Source organism: Sorghum bicolor, chromosome 3 (genome assembly GCF_000003195.3).
Source record: "Sorghum bicolor cultivar BTx623 chromosome 3, Sorghum_bicolor_NCBIv3, whole genome shotgun sequence".
Taxonomy (NCBI): Eukaryota; Viridiplantae; Streptophyta; class Magnoliopsida; order Poales; family Poaceae; genus Sorghum; species Sorghum bicolor.
In genome coordinates, this window is record NC_012872.2 from 22,925,368 (window position 1) to 22,949,026 (window position 23,659).

Genomic DNA, 23,659 nt, shown 5'->3' on the forward strand with positions numbered 1-23,659 from the left:
GCTTGTCATTCATCCGATCTTCTTGCTCTAATCCTAGAAAGGTTAGTGACAAGAATACCCGAAGGAATATTTTTACAATTATCCTTATATGCTTAATACACAAGGTAATGTTGCAAATAATTAAAAGCTCATGTTACGATCTGATCAATGCTTATTTTAAGACACTAAGCTTGTCCTTGGGAAACCATCAGTTTATGTTGGCGAAGTGGTTTCCCCTCCGATGCCAACCTATATCTAGATCAACTCAATGAGACCTGCAATATTTATTATAGACATATGCAACGACAACCACCCTTTTAAAGTTTTTATAAATAGAAAGAAAGAGGGGGTTGGAGATCTCAAGTGTGGTGATGTCGGAGAGACCAACAGATTGGGAAGATGTTGCATATGAGCTTGGAGTAAACGAAGTGGCTATGAAAGAAATTCCATGCTCATTAATGTTATCTTCGTCTCTAATCTGAATGTTCGGAGTTTCTTGTGGATTGGTCTCACCTATGTCCTCTTTTGTAGTTGGATGAATCTCATCTTCAAAGGGAGTCAAGAACTCACCATTTGAAATTGAGCCAAAGTCAGAACCTATTAAGGCTTCTTCCTTATCCATCCATTCTACACATTCTAGCCATTTAGAACTTGTGATCAAAATAGGGGAGATGTTAGAATTTTCTATATGGCTTAGCTCTCCTTCTATGGCATTACTTGACATGCCATCCTTATGGTCTTCATGACTCCTATGGTTTGGTCGTCTTGGTGAATTGCTAGGATCATCATGAGACTGAAAAGAAGAGGGATAAGAGGGATCTCTAAGGTCAAGGATGGATTTAGAACTTGTGAACATGGAAGGGGAGTAGATAGAATTGTCTATATGGCTTAGCTCTCCTTCACTTGATATGTCATCCTCTACTTCTTCATGATAGGAACCAGGACATTCTCTAAGAGAAACATTATTGTAAGGATTTGAATTATCCCTGCTTGAAGGTCTATTATAGAACCAAAAGTCTAATCCATCAGCATCTAAAAGATTTAAGGTCGGAATTCCTTCCTCCCTTGGAGAATTTTGGGGTATTGATGGTTTAGGATCGATAGCTAAAGTTTGGGATTGAAGTGGTTGTAATCTGGCTATCGAAACTTCTTCTTCTTGTCTAGGAACTGGTTCTTTCTCTTTCTCAGGGATATAAAAGCTAGGAGACTTTCCGCTCATTAAATCAATCAAATTCCAAGCTTCACTAGCGGATAGGTGGTGGAAAGATCCTCCAGAGGCCGCATGAAGGGTTTGCTTATCTTCCTTACTAAGGCCCTCAAAAAAGTGAATTAGAAGAACTTCTTCTGGATAGAAAGTTTTGGGCCAGTGAGAGTAAGGTTAATAAAGCGGTCCCATGATTGCCAAGAGATTCTTCTTCCAGTTGTCTAAAAGAAAGAATCTCACGCCGAAGTTCCACCACTTTGGAGATTGGAAAATATTTAGAAAGAAAACTACTATATAACTCCTTCCAATCTCCATGAACACTCCCTACTTTGAGTTTATACCAATGTCTAGCTTTTCCCGTTAAAGAGAACGGAAAGAGCTTCCATTTAAGGGTCTCATCGGACATGCCTTCTATGCGAAGGAGGTCACAGACTCGATAAAACTCTCTTAGGTGTGTGTATGGGTTTTCCTCACCTTCTCCTGAGAAAGGTTGTTTTTGAATAAATTCTATGTATTCGGGGTCTATCTCAAAACTAGATGCTATGATAGGCTTTGAAGATTTTGGTGGTTCGAGATGTATGCCCATAGGTCTATGAAATTCATAGATAGACATGTTTGAATTCATAATAGACTAGAGATCAAGGATTAGATAAGAAGAAAGAATAGCAGAGATGAGGCAAAGGATAAAAGGAAAATATTTTTTTTTGTTATATATATATATTTTTTTTATAAAATGATTAAACTAGTTCGTAGTCAACTCAGCAACCGTTTCCCCGGCAACGGCGCCAAAAATGCTTGTTGACACTTGCTAACACCACTTGAATACTAGGTTGTCATCCCCAGCATGGCACTAGAGTGTACTATGGTATTTATACGCACACAGATAATCCGCAAGCGCACGGATACCGTTGAAGCTTTTACCCGGTTAAAGGTTTTATCGTATCCACAGGGAAACGGGAGAACTGATCTACGCTCTAACTTAACCAAGATAAGTAAATAGGTGTGAATAGGAAAGATGATAGAATCAAATAAGAACAATATTAAAGGTAAGATAACAGTGAGTGATAATATGGGAATAGAGAGTAGAGCAATTCTAGTATATGGGCGATGGTAGCAGAATAGAGAGGATAACTATGGTTTCTCTACTTCAAAGGGGTATGTCTATGTCTGGGACGAACCACGTGATAAGAGTACACCACAAAGGATGCTTATCCATAGGCCGATAACCCTACCCGTCCTGCTAACAAGAGGTGGACTACAGGGGACCAACGTAACTGTCACCTACGCGGCCTACCACACGATCTGGCTAGTCAGGGGATATCCACAAGTAATCTAGGTCTAAGCACCACGCTTACGCCTATACTACAACTCTAACCTATAGGGTCCTATAGATTAGAAGTACTCAAAAGAGTTGTGAACCAGAACATACATGATTAGTAATTGCATAATGAATTAGAAGTAGATTACCAGAGTCATCCCATGAGCAAGCTTGATTAGAGCTTGATCATGGCGAAGTACAACCGGAGGAAGAACCGACAGGCCGGCCTCTCCTCTAATCCTCCTTCGCTCTCCATCTCGCTACTATCTAGATCTACTCTAGTTTAGAGAAGAGAGGAGAGCTCTCATCTCTAAACCCTAGCTTTTGCTCTGTCTATGAATAATGATCAAGGGGTGCCTCCTCCAGGGGCCAGGGGGTCTGGTTTTATAGTCCCCTCAAGTGAACCTGGGCCGTCGGATCAAACCGACATTGATTGAACGGTTATTCTTGATCCTTTAGGTCGGTGGAGCATAATCCGCGAGATTGAGCGTGATTGTCCACAACTCCTGGGCGGGCGCCCAAGGGGGGTGGGCGGGCGCCCTGCCCCCGGGCCCGATTCGCCTCCGCTTCGGTCTCGTGGCTTCTGGAGTCTTTTAGATGTAAGATAATTGCGCGGCACGTTAATATCTTTACGTAATCCCGATGTGTGGGCCTTTCTTCCTTATTTCCTGATAACCCCCTGCAGAAATAGACAAACACCAAAACTCGTGGAATTCTGTCAGATAAAACCCTAAGTCTAGATCTTGATTTCATTTGGATCCTTTTCTTTGTTTATTTGATAATTAAATTTGATACTTAAGGACCGTCAACAATAAGGTTCTACTATTCAATTCAAGAGTTAAGCTCTTTGGGCATGGTAAGCTACGAAGTAAGTGGGATGGTCCATACAAGGTTATTGACACTTCAACTCATGGAGCCATTACCATCCAAGACGACATAGGTAACACTTTTAAGATAAATGGTCAACGCTTGAAAATCTATCTCGAGCCACAAAACAACCTGGTAGAGGAACTTGATGTGATTGTTCTAACACTCCTAGTGTTAGCTTGCATGATCATCATGAGCATTGCATCAACATAAGCATCATCATGATCACTCATGAGCATCATACCATGATCACATGCCATTTGCTACATATACTATGTGATTGAATTGCTATATGACTTGCTATGGTCGATTGTAATAGGGTGACCAATGCATACAAATGTACATTGTCTTCCAATATACTTTAATCATGTTTAGAATAACATTTGGAACAAAGTTTGTGTTGAGGGTTTTGTCCAAAAATACCCCTAAGTAACGGTTAACCCTAGTTTGACCTAATTGACCTCCTAGACCTCTTTTAAATATGGTTTATGAAAATGATGCTAGAGACCTTGCATGTCTATAACACCTAAAACAAAGTTGTAGTAAATTTCATAGGCTACAAAAGTTATGTTGATGACTTTTTATGAAAATGCTTGGAACCTGACCAAAAGTGGCCCACAAGCCAGAAAACAGTGCTGTTTCTACACTTAGCCGAATTTGGCTAAGTCTGGAACCCTACAGTTTCGACATAGGGTGATTGAGAGCTTTGTAGTTTGAAATCCAAGCCGAACCAGACTTCGATCCTTTAAGCAATCTTGTAGAACTCGTGTAGCTCTATCCAATGGAACAAATCTGAGCCAAAACCGTCGAGTGGATCAAGAGTAAAACGTCGATGAACTTTAGGTTTCAGACACGGTCGACGACGACTGAATCGTTCGATTCAGTTTCGTCAGTCGCCGGCCGGCCGACGCATGGACGACCCATGGCAGCCGTACGTCGACGGCGACCCCGCCTGTCAGCCCCGACGCCTTCACTTGGACGCCACGACGCCACCCCGAGCCTTGACCGTCCACATTTCGCCTCCCCAGCGCTCCCTCTCTCCTCCATTTCACCTCGGCGAGCTCCGCCGCGAACCAGCAGCCTCGCACGCGCTTCCCTCGCCGTCTCCGGCCAAGCCAGCCAGCCAAACCCTTCACCAAAGCTTCCTCTACCTCGGCGTCACCTCCTTGGCCACTGTCGAGCATGGGTAAGGCGGCATTGCCGAGCTCCGAGCCGTTCTTCCTCGCCGGAGTTCCGCCCGAGCTCACACCGGCGACGTAGCCAGGCCTCTCTGCTCCACCATTTCACTCCATTCTTGTTCCTATCACTTTCCCTTGGCTCACTGATGCTCGGCGTGAACCTCAACCGCGACGGCATCGGCTGTGCACGCCGGCGTACCGCCCGCAGCGCCGCCGAGCCGCCATTCACGCCGGCGAGCCCCCTAGAGCTTGGTAGAGTTAGGGTTTTGCACCTCGGCAAGTCCGCCTTGGTGAGAGTGTCACGTTGGTGCCCTTGGTTTCCCCAGAGACCTCGCCGTCGTTGAGTTTCGCTGGCGACGAGCTTCTCCCCTGTCTCTGTCTCTCTATCGCGTGAGTCCCGTGTGTCAGCGGATCCCACCTGTCAGCCTCTCTCTCTCACACCTCTGGTTTACTGTTTTGCAGATCCTGTGTAATTTCTAAAATTCATATCTTGCGTTTTGCAGATCCAAATGATGTGGTTCCAATTTTGCTAGGTTCATGTGGTAGTCTAGTTTTTATTAAAAAATATGAAACATGCCATGTTTTTGAAGAAATAAATATATATGATTTAATCTTGTTTATTTAGGAGGTAATTATATCTTGAGATCTGTTGATCTGGTGGCCATGCGAATTTAGGGTGTTGTCACTTATAACATGAATAGGCTCTGAAAAATTTATCATGATTTTTGGAGGTCTGATTGTGAAGTTATAAATATTTCTTGTTTAAACTGGAGTTTCTTGTAGTACTTTTAATAAATAAATTATAACTTCTTTTATGGTGAAACTTGCTGAGTGTTGTACTCACATGTAAATAAAGCAAGGAAAAATCTGAAATCTGTTGTTTGACACTTTTTGATAGGGTTTCACATTTATGCCTTGCATGCCCTTGCTAGCTTGTTATTTTTGTATCTCACAATCTGTATGAGCAAGTGCCCTGAAAAATTTACAGTAACCTTGTGTTAGCATAGGAAGCTTGCTGTAATTTTCTTAGAATTCTTGGAGCACTTGTGATGCATGTTCATTAAATCACCTTAATAATTAAATAAATGAAAAAGGTGATAATAGAAATGAGTTTAGACCTTGCCATGATGTTTTCTGCTGTTCCTTGGACATGTTCTATCTACTGGTGTATTTGGATTGACCCTTTGATACATTCTTGTTATGTGTAAAATATTATTTTTGCTATTTATGCCTTTCCTAGAGCAATTCTGAGTAGCTGAAACAATTGCTTAAGAACTAATTGAAGATGATGTTTTCTGGGAAACTTGTCTATAACAAACTTGTAGCTAACCTGTGTATCTACTACGTGTCAAAATTTAATGACATTTGGTTGAGTAGTTTGAAAGTTATGAATGTTAGAAGTGACTGCTGCAAAGTGCTTACTCTCTGGATTTTCCAGGACAGCCAGCCACCTTTGTATGTTTTAGCATATTTCGGTTGGGAATCATTCTCGGATGTGTAAAAGTGAATTGTAGACAATTTGCTAAGCGTTCCAGAAAGTATATATTTGCTTAGTTTGGCCAACTGATGCTTAAGTTATAGCTGAAACTTGTGACTAGTTGGTCTGTCTATGAAACAAGTGACCAAGTAGGAGTAGCTAAGGTTGATTAACCTGTCTAGTTAGCCTCTCTACCAGAGAAGAAGTATGCACTTACTTGTTATTCTATGATTCACTTAATTTTAGGAGTTTATGCTCATGTTTATGCCTTGTTGTGTGTTCCTTGGCTCAGCATCATGACATATTGCATTCTATGTGCATTCCCTATGTTTATCACCTTGTCATGCATACATAGGTGTACCCAAGGGAGTGACGGTACTGGAGTACAATCTGCCCGAGCCGGAGGAACAACAAGAGGAGCCACCTCGCGGAGCTGAGGAGGAGGACCTGCCGGAGTGTCCCGACCACCGTCCGTCCACCTACGTTGAAGGCTTGCCCCGGAGCATTATAAGCCTCCTACTATTTTGTTATCATGTCCAGCTATCAATTAACTATGGTTATGTATTGTTGCATTAAGTGTTAGGTGTTGATATAAAACCATTGCTGCATAATGATTACCTTGTCCACCTCATACCTCACCTAAGTAGGTCTAGGATCGAAATGATGCTTAGCCATGCTTAGCTCGGTTGAAGCCGGGTGATTTCCTGTCACCTGCGAGAGATAGGTGGATGCTGATCACGGTTGGCTATATTTGCTATCGTGGAAATAACCACGTGCTAATAATGAACTTGAGACCGGGGAACCCATGCCTATCACTTAGTTGGCTGGATAAGTCGTTCCGACCGCGAAGCCTACGAGTGCATCTCCGGCCGGATACCCTGATCTGGTTAAAGTGCGCACCCCGGTTGGTAGTAAGGATGTGCGGGGAGTCAATGGCGTAAGACCGAGGTGTCAGGTTAGAGTCCTGACCCTGACAGATTAGCGGTCCCTGGGGGTGCGGCGCCATACGGACCCGCGACTTGGTCCGGAGTTGTGCTAAAGGTGATCTGAGCTGCCCTCATGAAGTATGCTCGGGTGGGTGTTAGGAATACACCTCTAGCTGGATAGGAATCGATTCGAATCGCCGTCTCTCCCGGATAGTGAGAACTTGACTTGGGCAGTGGCAACGTAGATCTCACTAAATAAACTTAATGGTTATGGTGAGAATGTTGATAGCAAAGTGATAACCCGGATATGGTTATTAATGTGATGCTTAAGTACTCAAGTGTGTGCTTAGAACAGGTGCTGATCTAGTGGATAGTTGTTAAAGTAATGAACCTGCTGCTGAAATACTATAAATATGTTACTTAGCTTTTTATGCAAAAGGTAAGTTAAACCAGCCCACAAAGATAAGCCTTGCATACTCCTTGGTGTCACTTTATTTTGGTTTATGACGGATAAGTCTAGCTGAGTACATTCTCGTACTCAGGGTTTTATTTACCCTTGTTGCAGATGATGTCGTCTATCACGGCTATTGTGCTAACTGTCATCATCCGGCTGCGGACGATGAATAGATCATGGGCATGATCACCTTCTTTACCTTCAGTTGTGATGTTGTTGGGATGACTATGGAACTGGCATGTAATTAAACTGTGTGTGTGAGGTTCAAAACTACTTTGCTTCCGCTACTAAACTGGTTTGTAATAACTTTGTTTAGAACTCCGATGTGATGTAAAACTATGTTCTGTGATGAATGTATGTAATCTGTGATGGCGATGCTTGATCATGTACGATCTTGGTTGTATGTTGGTTGAATCGAGGTCTTTTGAGATTTCGTCGGACTACTGGGTTTATATGGGTTCAAGTCCATTGGCTTGACCGCTTTCGTGGTCGCTAATTCACTTGAATTCTTATAAATTGGACGGTTCTGTTACAATTGAGTTCATAGAATTCTCACATTAAGCTCTAATAAGCTCTAGACAATTACCTAACCCTTAACATGTTCCACGAGTTTTGTTGTCTATTTGGGTTGTGCAGGATTTTTGAGGCTTAAGAAGAGTGAGACCGAATATGCAGGCCAAAAGAGTGAACGACTATGTCAACATCCAGCTTGAGGGAGACACCCCCACGTGTATCTAGATAAGTATTACTTTTCTTTCTTGGTTTTATTTACTAGTATTCGGAAATAAATAAAAAAATGCATAACCATGAAACCAAACAAAGTTTTTCTTTTGAGTACTATACAATAGTTTTGTGTAATCCTAAGTTTTAAATAAAATTTGATCCAAGTCTAGGTAATTCACAAACATGATATGAGAAGGTCTGAGCTACTATTCATCTTGTTCCAAGTTTCACTAGAGTTCTGGAGATTTTATCTTTTGAAAATCTAAAAATGATGAGATCGTGTTTGACATAATACCTAGTGTCTTATAAGATATAAATATTAAAACTATGGGCACTTACTTTGTTCAAGCCATTGTTAATTCTTGTAGTTTTGGTTGAGAGAATTATCATGATCCAAAGATCAAGATCTTTTGTTTTAAAAATATAAAAGATTCACTCTTCCGAAGTATTATTGCGTTAGAGGCATGGGAGAAAAAAAAGAGTGTGAGACAAGAGGTAAAAATAGACAAGTGTCCGAAGTAGAATTAGGGGTACAAAGATACCCACCTGAGTGAAAAAAATGGACACGTGTCCGATAGTAGAATTAGGGGTACTTGGTGCCCACTTGAAGAAAAAGAAAAAAAAGAAGAGAAAGAAAAAAATGATAGCCCATGGTCCCTCTAATAGGCAATATGCCAGTAAGAGATGACAAACTTTTCAAAAAGGTCAAAGGTCTTGATCTAGGAGTATGACATTCCTCTCCCTTGCTCCGAGCATTGACATAGCAAAATGCAAAGTATGTTAAAACTTTTAAAGCTCTACTTATATATCTTTCGAGAAGAAGGCAAATGCCTCAGTTTTATTATGCAGACTTACAAAAAACTCCAGAACAAAGGTAAGACAGAAGAACTTGAGACATAGTGCTTGACTTGATCGTTCTGTTTTTCAATCACTTAAGACCTTAGTGATAACTTAAAAACCCTGTAGTAAGAGGCATAAAAGTATCCCCTGTTTTCTTGCTGATTTTAGCTTTACTCAGGGACGAGCAAAGGTTAAGCTTGGGGGAGCTTGTTGACGGTCCTTAATGCTCACATTTAACCATCAACTAATCATGGAAAAGGGCTTAAATGCAACCAACACCTAGACTTAGGGTTTTATCTGACAGAATTCCATGAGTTTTGGTGTTTGTCTATTTCTGCAGGGGGTTATCAGGAAATACGAAAGAAAGGCCCACGCGTCGGGATTACATATAGATATTAACGTGCCGTGCAATTATCTTACATCTAGAAGACTCCAGAAGCCACAGGAAGGAAGCGGAAGCCGAACGGAGCCAGGCACTGGGCGCCCGCCCAGTTGACCTGGGCGCCCGCCCCCTGTTAGACTCTAAATAGGAATCTCTTTCGGGAAAGATCTCCACCTACCTAAAGGATCAAGGATAACCATTCAATCAATGTCGGTTTGATCCAACGGCCCATATTCACTTGGGAGGACTATAAAACCAGACCCCCTGGCCCCTGGAGATCATACCTCTTCTACAGAATCAAAGCTAGGGTTTTAATTCTTCATCCAAGTAGAGAGGATCCCTCTAGTTTTTCTAGTTCTACCTCTAGTTCATCTAGTTCTAGTTCATCTAGTTCTAGTTCTAGTTCCTCTAGTTCTAGTTCTAGTTAGTTCTAGTTGTAATCTAGAAAATAGGGAGAGAGAAGAGGAGAGCGGAGGAGGAGGAGCCGGATCTGTCGGATCTTCCTCAACATTGTACTTTTGCAGCAACTGGTTCGTTCTTCATCATTCTCTAGGTTCTTCAATTCATAATCCTGAGTTCTTTAATTACTTTTATTTACATTCAAGTTATTTATTGGATTCCCGATTGCATCAAGTGCTCTAATCTTTGCAACATTAGAGTATTAATTAATAGATTAGACGTGGTGTTTAGTCTTGCAATTACCTGGAATTGCACCCAATCCTGCGGAATGTTGTGGTAGCCCTAGGGTAGTGACAGCCCTAACGGTCGATGTATTCCACCTCGTTCGAATCGGTGTTTGTAGGACCGTAGTCAGAGCTTCCTAGCCCCCTTCTCATCTCTTTCTGTGGTTAGTGTTCTGATGTCCCGAAATAAATAATCTTTGAAGTAATTCTTGATTCTTAGATCAACTAGAGAACTGTCAGGAAACTTCCTCTCTTCCCACCAAAAATAATTATATAGTTATCCTTGGGCGATCTTGAATCTTAATTAGTACACTCACATTCCCTGTGGAAAATCGATACTCTAGAATACTCTCGGGTGAAATCTACATCGGTATCCGTGCGCTTGCGGATTTTTCTGTTTGTATTTAAAATACCCAACAGCCACCCACTTGCGAACCCAGTGTACACCCAGGAACACTCCCTGGCCCTCTGAATCGCCCGGACTTCCTCTTCTTCCCCAACTCTGGCCAACTTCCGCCACGAGCCCCCTTCCTCGTGGCCAGGCCATTCCGCAAGGTATCAAGCTGAGGTGATAGATGTTAGAGCTTCACCGTGTTGTCCCGTAGCTCATGCGCTCGCTTCGTGGTCTTACGCACACGCAGGTCCACCGGAATGATGTTGCCAAGCCGGAGTGCTCGCGCAAAGAAGCCGTCACCGTCGCCAGCAACCTCTGCTACCTCACCGACCTCGGTGATGTGAGCATCGCACTCCTTATCCCTTGTAGAAGCTCTCTAGCGCGTCAGCTCACGCTCTACTGAGCTCTCGTAGCCGGTCTACGTGCGGCCAGTGCCGCCGTCCGCCATGTGTGTGGCCAAGGTAGGGAGAGGGGGTAGCATGCCCGTAGGCAGGGTCAACGGGGTCGCGAAGGAGAGGCGAAGTCGCTGTGCTTCGTCGCGAGGGCTGGAACCCCGCCAGCGGCGGCCGGGAGGACAACCGAGCCGCCGGCAAGGTGAGGGACGATGCTGACAGCGGGGGCCCGCTGTCAGCGACGTCGTGAGGAGGGGGGGGAAGGCGCGCGTAGTGCGTTGGCCGAGCAGATGGGCCGGCCTGCGGGCCAAGCTGCTGGACCCCCCGCGGCACAGTGCCGTTTTTCTTTTTCCTTTTTGTGCAAATTTAAATTATGTTTGATTTTGTGTAGAAAATTATGTGCAGATCCAAAAATAGTGAAAATATTTGGGTATGTTCTATGCAGCGGGTAGAACATAGAAAAAATGTTATATTCCATATTCTGATAATTTGAGCATGTATAAAAATTATACCTTTTATTTAGTAAATAAACATTCCTTGAATTTTAAGAATTTATTACTATGTCCAAAAATCACCAAAATTTGTGAGATGTCTCTGAATATTATTCCCTAGCCTCACACAAAATTTGGTGGCATTTGGATAATATTTGAACAAAATATTAATATATCTTTAATTAGTAATTTAGTAGTAATCCTAAAATATTAGATAATAATTAATTTAATTTTCCAAATTAATAGTTGAGTGATTTTGGAATTGGGTGATGACCTAAGGTCATTAATCTTAATGACCTTTGGTATTTAATTATTGTTTGGTGTTAATACTTAATTACTGTCATTAATACTTAATCAAGAATAATTAAGATAAAAGGGATTAATAATTAGTTGATTAAGAATGATTGCAAATTAAGAAAGGTCTTAGCTTACTGATGCAACCTCTTGGGTAAAAACACTAATGTGGTAAACAACCTTTAATTATTGTTTTAGCTTGCATTTGTACCGAGAAGGAAAGTTGTACTCAACCAAATCCTTCGTATATGTCATAAGCGTGTCATGAGTGTACATCATTTTGCGTATAGTGCACGTGACCGAAGGAGCGACCGTTGAACCAAACCCCGAAGTCGGTGTTCTGTTCAAGGAAGTAGGATCCGAGACTTAGGAAGTCTCCGAGGAACCCACTCAGCTCTGCAATGAAGGCAAGCCCCGGATGCATTAACCCTTCCTTGAATGTTTTAACTATTTTATCACTTATGAATTGAAATTGCTGCATTACATAGTTAAGAATTGGGTTCAACCTATCTGTTGCATTTACTACCTTGATGTTTGTTATCCTATCCTTGGCACCTATTTTATTTCAAATCTGCATAGTAATTCTTAGCCCTGCTTATTAGATAGGCTTTCAACTAAGAAAGTTTGAATGGTTGTTGTGGAATACTTTTATGGTCAATGATGTTTCAACTTGAGACCGGTCGGTGGACTTGCTCTAAGAATGGAGTTTTAAAGTGGTGTCTCCAACTGTGTCGATTAAGGACCGGTCCGTTGATGTCCTGCTGGGTTGAGAATTTATAGTACTAGGCACTTGCCCTCGTAAAGCACGGTCTTGTGATTCCTCAATGAGAGCGGCTACTGTTGACGGTCCTTAATGCTCACATTTAACCATCAACTAATCATGGAAAAGGATCCAAATACAACCAACACCAGACTTAGGGTTTTATCTGACAGAATTCCATGAGTTTTGGTGTTTGTCTATTTTTGCAGGGGGTTATCAGGAAATGTGGAGGAAAGGCCCACACGTCAGGTTTACATAGAGATATTAATGTGTGCGCCAATTTTCTATCATCTAGAAGACTCCAAAAGCCACGAGAATGAACGGGAGGCCGATCGGGCCCGGGGGCAGGGCGTCCGCCCAGCTACAGGAGCCAATCAGGCTCCGCCTCGTGGATCATGCTCCACTGACCTAAAGGATTAAGCAAAACCATGTGATTAAGGTCGGTTTGATCCGACGGTCCACATTCATTTGGAAGGGCTATATAAGCAGGCCCCCAGGGCCCCGGAGAACATACCTCTTCTACAGAATCAAAGCTAGGATTTCAATTATTCATCCAAGTAGAGAGGATCCCTCTAGTTCATCTAGTTCTAGTTAGTTCTAGTTGTAATCAAGAAAATAGGGAGAGAGAAGAGGAGAGCGGAGGAGGAGCCAGATCTGTCGGATCTTCCTCAACATTATAGTTTTGCTGCAACTGGTTCGCTCTTCATCGTTCTCCAAGTTCTTCAATTCATAATTCTTGAGTTCTTTAATTACTTTTATTTACATTCAAGTTATTTACTGGATTCTCGCTTGGATCAAGTGCTCTAGTCTTTATAACGCTAGAGTAGTAATTAATAGATTAGATGTGGTGTTTAGTCTTGCAATTACCTGGAATTGCACCCAATCCTGCAGATTGTTGTGGTAGCCCTAGGGTAGTGACAGCCCTAACGGTTGATGTATCCCACCTCGTTCGGATCGGTGTTTGTAGGACCGTAGTCAGAGCTTCCTAACCCCCTTCTCATCTCTTTCTCTGGTTAGTGTTCTGATGTCCCGAAATAAATAATCTTTGAAGTAATTCTTGATTCTTAGATCAACTAGAGAACTCTCAGGAAACTTCGTCTCTTCCCACCAAAAATAATTATATAGTTATCCTTGGGCGATCTTGAATCTTAATTAGTACACTCACGTTCCCTGTGGAAAATCGATACTCTAGAATACTCCCGGGTGAAAGCTACATCGGTATCCGTGCGCTTGCGGATTCTTCTGTTTGCGTTTAAAATACCCAACTGCTACTCACGCACTGGGCATACTCACGTTCCCTGTGGAAAATCGATACTCTAGAATACTCCCGGGTGAAAGCTACATCGGTATCCGTGCGCTTGCGGATTCTTCTGTTTGCGTTTAAAATACCCAACTGCTACTCACGCACTGGGCATGGAGCGATGGCGAGAGTAGCGTGTACCCTCCTGGCAAATGGGCTGGACAGTGGAGTACCGTGCTCTCGGGTGTCGCGAACCCAGTCAGATCTTGGGAAAGCTAGATTTGGGTTGACATATGCAAGATTTGGTTCTACATAGGTCAGGTGGTTAGGAACTCCAGCTGGATTGCTAAGCGGTTCGAATCGTCGTTGCTCCCCAATTGGGAGACTCAATCCACTAACCCCCATCATAGTTAAATATGCAACTAAGGTATAAACTACGGAAAAATAAAATGTCTCATGAAGTTCGGATCCCGATTCCCCGACTCAGAGTGACATGAAGCTATGGCCATCGGATGAACAACATTGTCATTAAGGACTAGGAATTTACAGACTTGTCTGTAAAAAGCAACTAGATAGACTGTCCTCGAATTCCTTGGCCTCTCGAGGTGAGCAATTCGTGGTTAAAACTTGAAAGTAAGGATGCACTATTAGTAAGCTTTTATGCAAAACAACTTAGCTCCTTGCTCAGCCACTCCTTGTCTACCCTAAGCCTGCATTCCTAATTTCTCCCTTTTTCTACCAGGTAAGTCTTGTTGAGTACCCTAGTACTCAGGGTTTATAACCCCTGTTGCAGGTGAAGTTCAGGAGCCGACTTGTTTCGGACCCTGTTGTGTGACTGTCTTCGAGGTTTACGACGAGGAGGAATAAGCATGACCTGTGGGCATGGTCTGTAAACTTGTAATCTTTGTAATTTGGTTAAAGTTGCTCCATTGGACCTGGCCTATAATAACTATTTGTCTAAGTCCTCCTTTGAAGAACTACTTTGTAAATTAAGTTATATAATGCTTCCGCCGTTTTACTCTGAAATGCTAGTTTGGTTACATCCTGTTTGTGATACTACAATGTCTTCGCAATGAATGATCCTGGTGTTAATATGGTCACTTGCTATCCTGTAAGGGTGAGAAGAAGAAATTTTTGTTAATTGACCATTGCTACTGGTCACGACGAATCCTGTTGTTACGCCACAGGTAGTAGTGGAGTGGGTGTCCTGGGACACTCATCGGACTTCTGGAGTAGATGTGTAACAGAACCGTCCAATTTATAAGAACTCAAGTGAATTAGCGACCACAAAAGCAGTCAAGCCAATAGACTTGAATCCATATAAACCCGGTAGTCCGACGAAATCTCAAAAGACCTCGATTCAACCAACCATACAACCAAGATCGTACATGACCAAGCATCACCATCACAGATTACAACATTCAACACAGAACATAGTTTTACATCACATCAGAGTTTAAAGGAGGTTATTACAAACCATAGCAGTAGCGGAAACAAAGTAGTTTTGAAGCAACATCATCTCAGTTTATAATACATGCCAGTTCCATGGTCAAGTCCCAACAAAAGCACAACTGAAGATAAAGGAGTGATCACGCCCATGATCTATTCATCATCCGCAGCTGGGTGATGACAGTTAGCGCAATAGTCGTGATAGACGACATCATCTGCAACAGGGGTAAATAAAACCTTGAGTACGAGAATGTACTCAGCTAGACTTACCCGTCATAAACCAGAAATAAAGTGACACCAAGGAGTATGCAAGGCTGACCTTTGTGGGCTGGTTTGACTCACCTTTTTGCATAAAAGCCTTTGTTGTAGGTAATTTGTTTATCATATTCCAGCAGCAAGTTCATTAATTAACAACTATCCACTAGATTAGCACCTGTTCTAAGCATACACTTGAGAAATTAAGCATTTCAATAATAACCATATCAAGATTATCACTTTGCCATCAACATTCTCATCATAACCATCAAGTTTATTTAGTGAATTCTACGTTGCCGCTGCCCAAGTCAAGTTCTCACTATCCGGGAGAGACGGCGATTCTGATGAGGACATCCCAACCAAGCATGCTCCCTCTAATTCCATGCCAACCTCTACACCGACTACGCCGGCACCAGCCCAAGCCATTGATAGAGCAATTACACGTAGCCGAGCCAAGAAGCTACAACAAGAGGTGAACGCGCTACTTTGTGAGAGTTCTATTAATGTTAATGAGAATATTATACTACCTAAGTGTTCTACTTTGGTTGTGCTTAGGTATACATATGAGGAGGGAGGTGACCTGGATCGCAAGGATTGGAACAACATGGTGAAGAACGGACCAGTTGAAAGAAGGGCAGATCGGACCAGTACGGTGCAGAACGGACTAGTTGAAAGAAAAGATCATAACTTTCACTTTCGAGATGCTATGAAGGCCCATGACCACTTGTTGGAAAGCTCTTCGAGTCTACTTTCCAATGAATCTAGTGGAGACCAGTTTGGATACTCCATACTGCCTGCAGACCAGAATTAGTATAGACTGCTCAGAAGGTCAATAGTCTATCGTGACAGAATGTTGGTACAACTTGCCAAGTAAAACTGTACCAATATACAGAGTTTCGTGGTGCATGGCATACGTTGCTGGAAAGCTCTTGGAGTCTAGTTTCACACCCAAGAAACGGTTCATCATTTGGACTTTCCAATAAAAAGTTATCGTCAGTTTATTGAAAACTGCTCTGGAGGCCAACAGTCACGCGAAGCCAATTCGGGAATCCATTTCGAGGGGACCTTTCACATTGCCTTCCCTCAGAAACTCTATTTCGTTTTTATACCTATCTAGCAGGGCTGTTGCTAGTATAAATACCCCCTAAGACTCATTGTAATCCAAGACTTATGATATTGAGAATACAAACCACTTTGTTCAGCTGTGTGCTAACAACTTCAGAGAGAGATCTCTACCCCTTTGCTCTTGTGTTTTCCTTCGCGGAGATTACAGAAGCGGCCGCGTCATCAGCACCCAATCCGTGCTCCTGATCCTCGAGTTCAGGTTGCGTAGGTTGGTTCTTTGAGAGTGTGGTTGGGCGAATCCTAGCTTCAGTCTGCCGTATAGAGACGGTGGTTGGCTCCTTGTGCGTGTCGTCAGGTTGCAATAGTTATCCTCGCTGCTTGCAGCAAGTTATCGGCTGATCTTCAGCTAGTTATCCTACGTCGTGAAGATCGGGACAGCGACCTCACCATCTGGTATCAAAGCTCAAGTTTCCACGGTAGGATTTTTACCCTTAGCTACATATATATATCTTGTTCGTCCTATCCACCAAAAAGCCATAAAAAAAATTTGCATTAGCCCTTTGTTTCAGTCTGTTTTTCTTGTGAGTTTGGTTAAGTTTCAGTCCATTAGAGTTTTGTTTAGTTGCTGATCATCATATCCTTTGTGTGTCCTTTGTGCCTCTTTTATATCTACAAATCCCTAAAGAAAATCTGAAACCAGTATCATCCTTCGCGTAAACTTTGAGCCTATCAAGTTAGAACGCTGACGGTTGTGTCTTGTTTCAAAAAAAAGTGTGTGTAAGTGTTATATTTGTTCTTGTTCTTAGTTATAAAAAAAAAGTAACAAAAAAAAGGAAAGTGAAAAAAAAGAGTTGAGGAAGAAAAGTTGTGAAGAAAGAGTAGAAAATTCACTCTGTTTATGTGCTCAAGTTCTGAATTTTATATCAAGTCACACAATCAGTCATTATCCATCTTTGGTGCAAAATTTTGCTTGGGTTTGATTGCAACACTTGCATCCTAGGCATACTCCTTGTTTGCATCAAATCTGAATTATCTTTGCGCGTGTGTTTGATCTATTTACATCACTCATATCTTGTGGTCAGCACTAGGCATTGAACTTCTAGTTTGGATTGTGGTTTAACTTTACAATATCAAGAATTCAGATTGCATTCCTTGAGAAATATATCCCCACCAAGCTCCACAAATAACCCACCGTCATAGGAAAATACTGTTCTTGGATTCTCCCAACCATCATTCTCGGTTACCACCTCGCATTGGCCGTTGTAATCTGCGGGGAACTCACATGAGCTTCGGTTGGTAAGAGAGGTGAGATTGTGAGATTCCACATATAATTCCCTATTCTACATATATTGTTGCTTTGCCTTCACTAATTTTTTACAGCAAGATGGCTGAGCATCCGGAGATTAATGATTGTGTCACCATGGCAGCATTCGATGAGATGAAACAAAACATGGAGACGCTAACAAACAATGTTCAAGCACTCATGAACCGGTTGCAAATTCATCCTCATGATAATGCAAATGGCAGTCACCATGAAGATGAAGATGAAGAAAGCGAAGGAGAAGCTGCTCGTCGTGCAAGGGAACGGCGTAGAGAGGGAGCTCCTGCCAATGCAAGAAGACCTCCTTTTCCACGACGTGATCATGGTGGTAGAGGTGCTGGTCATGGACATGGGAGAGGTATTGGATTGGAAGAAAGTGAAACTGAGGAAGAGGATGAAGAAGAAGAGGATGAACAGCCCCATTATGATGATCGTCGTCACCGAAGAAATCGTAGGCGTAATCAGCACAATGAAGAGATGTTTGGAAAGTTAAAATTCACCATGCCCCAGTTTGAAGGAGGATCTGATCTTGAAGCATATCTTACATGGGAGTTGAAGGTGGATAAAGTTTTTCGTGTTCATAATTATTCTGAGGGAAAGAAGGTTGCCATGGCTGCTCTTGAGTTCGATGGGTATGCTCTAATCTGGTGGGAGCAAATATTGAATGAAAGAGAAGAAGCTGGTCAAGGTGATGTTCGTTTATGGGCTGAAATGAAGAGAGAATTGAGAGCAAGATTTGTCCCCAAACATTATCGCCGTGATTTATTTGACAAGCTACAAAATCTGAAGCAAGGAAGCCTCAGTGTTGATGAGTATTATAAAGAGATGGAGAAGGCGATGATTAGAGCCAATGTAATTGAAGATGAAGAGCAAACAATTGCAAGATTTATGTCAGGGCTGCATCGGAATATTCAGCGCATTGTTGAATTTCAGCAATATCGTAATCTTGTTGAATTGGTGCATCAAGCTAGCAAAGCTGAGCGGCAATCGCAGCAGGATATGAAGTCCACTAGAGGAGTATCTTTCAGCACAAAGAGTGCAGCAAGTGGAAGTAAATTTGCACCCAAAGGAAGTGGAAGTAAAGGTACATTTTCCAGCTCAAACGGTGGTGCACGATCTAGCAACCTTGGTTCTTCTAGTAGCAAAGAGTTGGCTGCTCAAAATGAGAAATTCAAATCAGCAAACTCAGTGGGTTCTTCCAGCAAGAGTAGTGGAATTTAGTGCTTCAAGTGTGGTGGTCGTGGTCATGTTGCAAGAGAGTGTCCAAACGCTAGAACCATCACTGTGAATGATCAAGGGGAGTATGAATCTGCTAGTGAGGAAGAACAAGAAGATAGTGGAAGTGAGAGTAATCTTGAGAAGGACATCTGTGAATTTGAATCTGGTGCTGCTCTTGTTGTAACTCAGATTTTGAGTGTACAAATGAGCGATGCTGAAAATGGACAGCGACACATTCTTTTTTCAGACTAGAGCTAAAGTGCAAGATAAGGTTGTCAAAGTGATCATTGATGGTGGCAGTTGCCACAATCTTGCAAGCAAAGAAATGGTTGAAAAGCTTGGGTTGAAGCTGCTGAAACATCCCCATCCATATCATGTGCAATGGCTTAATAATTCAAGTTCTATTAAGATTGCACAAAGAGTGAAAGTTCCATTCAAGATTGGTGAATATATTGACACTGTAGAGTGTGATGTGGCGCCTATGACAGTGTGCCACATGCTGTTGGGAAGACCATGGCAATATGATCGATCGTCTCTACATTGTGGTAGAACCAATCAATACACCATCAAGTGGAAGAACAAGGAGTTGATTCTTAAACCCATGACACCGCAGCAAATCCTAGCTGAGCACTTGCAAAAGAGCTCCGAAGTGAGGAATGAGAGTGCAAAAGAAGGAGAGAAAAATAATTTGAGTGCCCTCCACAAATCAGTGAGTGAGAGCCATAAGCCAAACATGAGAGATGACAAAAAAAGAGAGGGAGAGAACTTCGTGATGATAGCCACCAAATCTGAACTAAGAGATGTGAGGAAAAACCCAGATCAAGTACTATTTGTACTTGTGTGCAAGGACACATTGCTTTCAGCTAATGACTTAACATCTGTCCCTAGTGCTGTTGCACGTGTTTTGCAGGACTATGACGATGTTTTTCCAAAGGAAACACCTGCATTTCAGACTTATCTCTCTGCCGCATCTATAAAATTCGAGGTTGTTCAAATGGATATGGTAACTATTTGCATGACAATCAAGGGATTGTGTAGGTGATTTGATGGCAAGTAATCATGACCTTGAGGATATTTCACTGTGCACAATATTTTAATCAACCATCGGCAGCGTATCTTGATATCAAGTTTTTGCCGATGGGCGGTTTTCCCTATGACTTGGCGTCGATCGAGGTAGAGGTGGTTGAGAGATGTGTGATCTTTACTGAGATATGAAAATCAAGGCTGGGTTTGTTTAGATTTGGTAACAAATTTTTGTCAAGAAGAAGATAATTATGTAAAGACAATCATTATCTGGAGAGAATTTCGGAGCATTAATGATTTTATACTCAGAAATTAGGGGGCATGTGTTGACACTATTTTTGGAATGGGTCAAGATAATTAAGGCAGACCGATCAGCAATAGAAAGGTTATTGTATTACAGCAGAAGGATGCCGATGAAGATCAACCGATAAAGATGGTGCCGATGATAGGAGATGATCGGTAGAAAGATTCTACTGATTCAGGTTCGGTATAAGGTCGAAAGTGGTGTTTGCTGGATTGTTGCCGATAAGACTTATGGTTACCGATGCCGATGGAGGAGGACGTGAAGACTACTGCTGGAAGGGTGTATATGTGCCGATGGGGCAGGAGCCGATGAAGACTTTATCGTTGTTGGCGCTTCTTAGCGACAGAAGAGAAATCCGCAAGAGCATGGAAGTACCGTTGTAGCACTTCACCCGGAAGTATTTAGGGTTTCATATTTATCCACAGGGAATGGCAAAACGTCACATAGACTCTAAACTAATCACCCTAGAAGATAGAAGGGAGGAGAACACGGCTAAGAGGATACACTAAAGTGATGAACCACTAAGTGGAAAGACCTTCCCACTACTTGCTTGCTTTAGGCCCATTGAGAGTCCTAGGTAACTAGGCGATCCCAGTATGAGCACTACGCTACGACAGATCATGGAGGATTACAATGGATGCCAGATGCTGTCACTACACTAACACCTACCACTCTGCCCAAAAGCCGTACCACATATGAAGGTAGCCCACAACTTAGACACCATGTCTACGAAGGTGACTACTGCTCTAGCGATGCGTAGGATTATCCATCTCTATCAGGAGTCCTCTTACTAGAGCACCCGTTCTAAGAACGAGCGACGATCCCACAAGCAAATATCTTTATGAAAGTAATTCACTTAATGAATCAAAACTGAAATGTAACACAAACCTCGTACTTCAAGTAGTAAGAACGAATGTAGAGGTTCAAGAAGGAGCGAGAGCCGATTGGTCCGGCACTTGGTCCACCGTAGAGTAGAACTTGCTTCGACCCCGCTTCTACACTTCATCTCTTGCCTCTCTCTCTAGCCTAAGTCTAGAATAGCTGGAGCTAAACTAATAAAGCACCACTCCTTCTATTTTCTTCTATCTTCATATATTTAAATGGAGGAGAGGGGGTCTCAATTTATAGCTCCATAAGATGGTTCGGGGCGATCTAAATTTGGTTGTAGGTGAAACCGTCCTATGCATGCTGCCATGAAATCGCTTGAAAAAGGTGGGACCGAATTGCCGCCACGGGGGGTGTGCCCGCACCAGGGTGCGACCGCACCACTAGTGGGCCCCCCTGGCCACCGCCTTCTCGTGGTCGGTTCGTCTCTAGGGCCTGATTCTTCTTGTGGTTATAGATGGATCCAGTTCGGTGTTTTGGTGGGCTTTTCCATTTAATCTTCATTTGCGCCTTTTCTGAAAATGCTTTCTTGAAGTGCGCTTTCTCGTGTCTTTTGCGCCTTTCCACGTGTCATACCTGAAATTGATATTTACAACAAAGCTTGTGGAAAGGTTAGATAAAAGCCCTATCATCTATTTATTTTATTTATAAAAATTATGTTTATAATTATAAGACAAGAAGTGCCAACAAACTCCCCCACACTTGGTCCTTTGCTCGTCCTCGAGTAAAGTGCTATGGACCAAATGGGTTCATCATCCTTGTCAAAGAAATTTGCATACAAGTTTTTTCAAGCTTCACCCGGATTTATGAACTTCAAAGTGTCTACCAAATCATCTTGGGTAATTGAAAGATGGAACAGCTTGAATTCAAATCTACTTGCACAGTCCCTACGCAGAAACTTGTGGTTTTGCAAATTTTTGAAAAGAAAGAAAGAGTATGTTCCTTGAATGACTCTTCTCAAGTCGCTCAAATTTTGTAAGTGGTTCCTCACCAAGGCATAAGGATTTGATGCCTTCTCCTTGATCATCCTACCTCTAAAGGCTTATCTGGTGTTTTGGGTAGGTATGGTAATAGTGGAATCATACTTACCCTGCATATATTGTCGTGTCAAACCTAGGACCATACTGGAGGGAGTGCGCCATACCCTTAGATCAGAATGTGCATCTGTGTGGGATTTTTGGTGGAAGTCCTAATTCTAAATATTCTGGGTCACTCCTTGCAACATGAATCTCTTTTATTTGAATGATATGAGGAACTGAGAAGGAAATAGGTGATAAATTTTTTTTGAACGGGTATGGATTTGCCCCGTTTGCCTTTTGGCTTGTCATATATTTTTTTCTTCTTTTTTTCGAATAGCCCATTCCTTTATTGCTGATGAAAGAACACGTGGAAGAGAGCTTCATAGTAATGAATGAAAGGAATGTAACTGGATGCGCAATTCTCAGGTTGAGATATTGGCATTTTTATTTGGTGGATATATGGGCGCAACTCTAGTGTAAGAGTTGGCGTATTTTTGGGTGGATGGAAAAAAACATGTTGTACGCAACTTCTTAGTGTGAGAGATGGCTTTATTTGGTGGGTTCAAGTGAATTCCGATCTTGGAGGCATGAAACATCTCTCGACAGCGGTCCAAAAATTTGACCAAACTCAACACAGAGTAAGCAGCATATGTAGAAGGTTCATCATAAAGAGATATATTTGGCCATTGGTAGGTAAAAGCTTAATCATTCAAGGAATTTGCTATATGAATTTTTAACTTTGTAAAATAAAAAACCAAGTACTTTGCAAAGACTAGCAAGCATCATATCATCCTACTGTATCACATCCGTCAATTACTTAGATAAAATGGGGTCTCTAACAAAGTGTTCATAAATTCACAGGAATTTTAGCGAGAAATAAAAGGGATGCAAAACATTTTGAACGAAGGAGACAAGTTGATGGAGAATGAAGGTACAATATTTAAACTTTTATTTATAAAACTTTTTTTTAAAATTTAAATGAGGGGAGCATTTATACAAACTGAGTTTTCATGATGATGTGCTTCTCCCCCACACTTGTTTTCTTTCCTGTCTTTGATTAGTCACAGAAAAATATATACATTCCAGAAAACAAGTGCTCAAAAGAAAAGATATTTTCATTGATAATTTAGATAGGCACAATCACATCAAAAGGGAAAATGGTTGAAAAAGGGAAAGCGTGCCTATTTTATTTGTAGGGGGTTCTTACAAACTTTTAAGAACATGCTCCACCCCTGCTGCCTTAGAGATCCTATGCAGCTGACCGCCATAGCCGCAGCGCATCTCATCTAATTCGTCCTTAAGTCCTTTGACACTAAGACGAGCCTTGGCTATGTGATCATGAGCTCTCTCTGCACTAGTGTGGGTGCTCCTATTGCTTGCACAGAGTGGGGTGATGGTTGGCCCTTTGGGCAGCTGCTCAACCTCACTATTGCTAAAGAAACCTTTAGGATATCCCCTGATGACAGTCCTAATGAACTTGTGTTTAGCGCCTAACGTTTCTGCTAAGGGCAAGGCTTT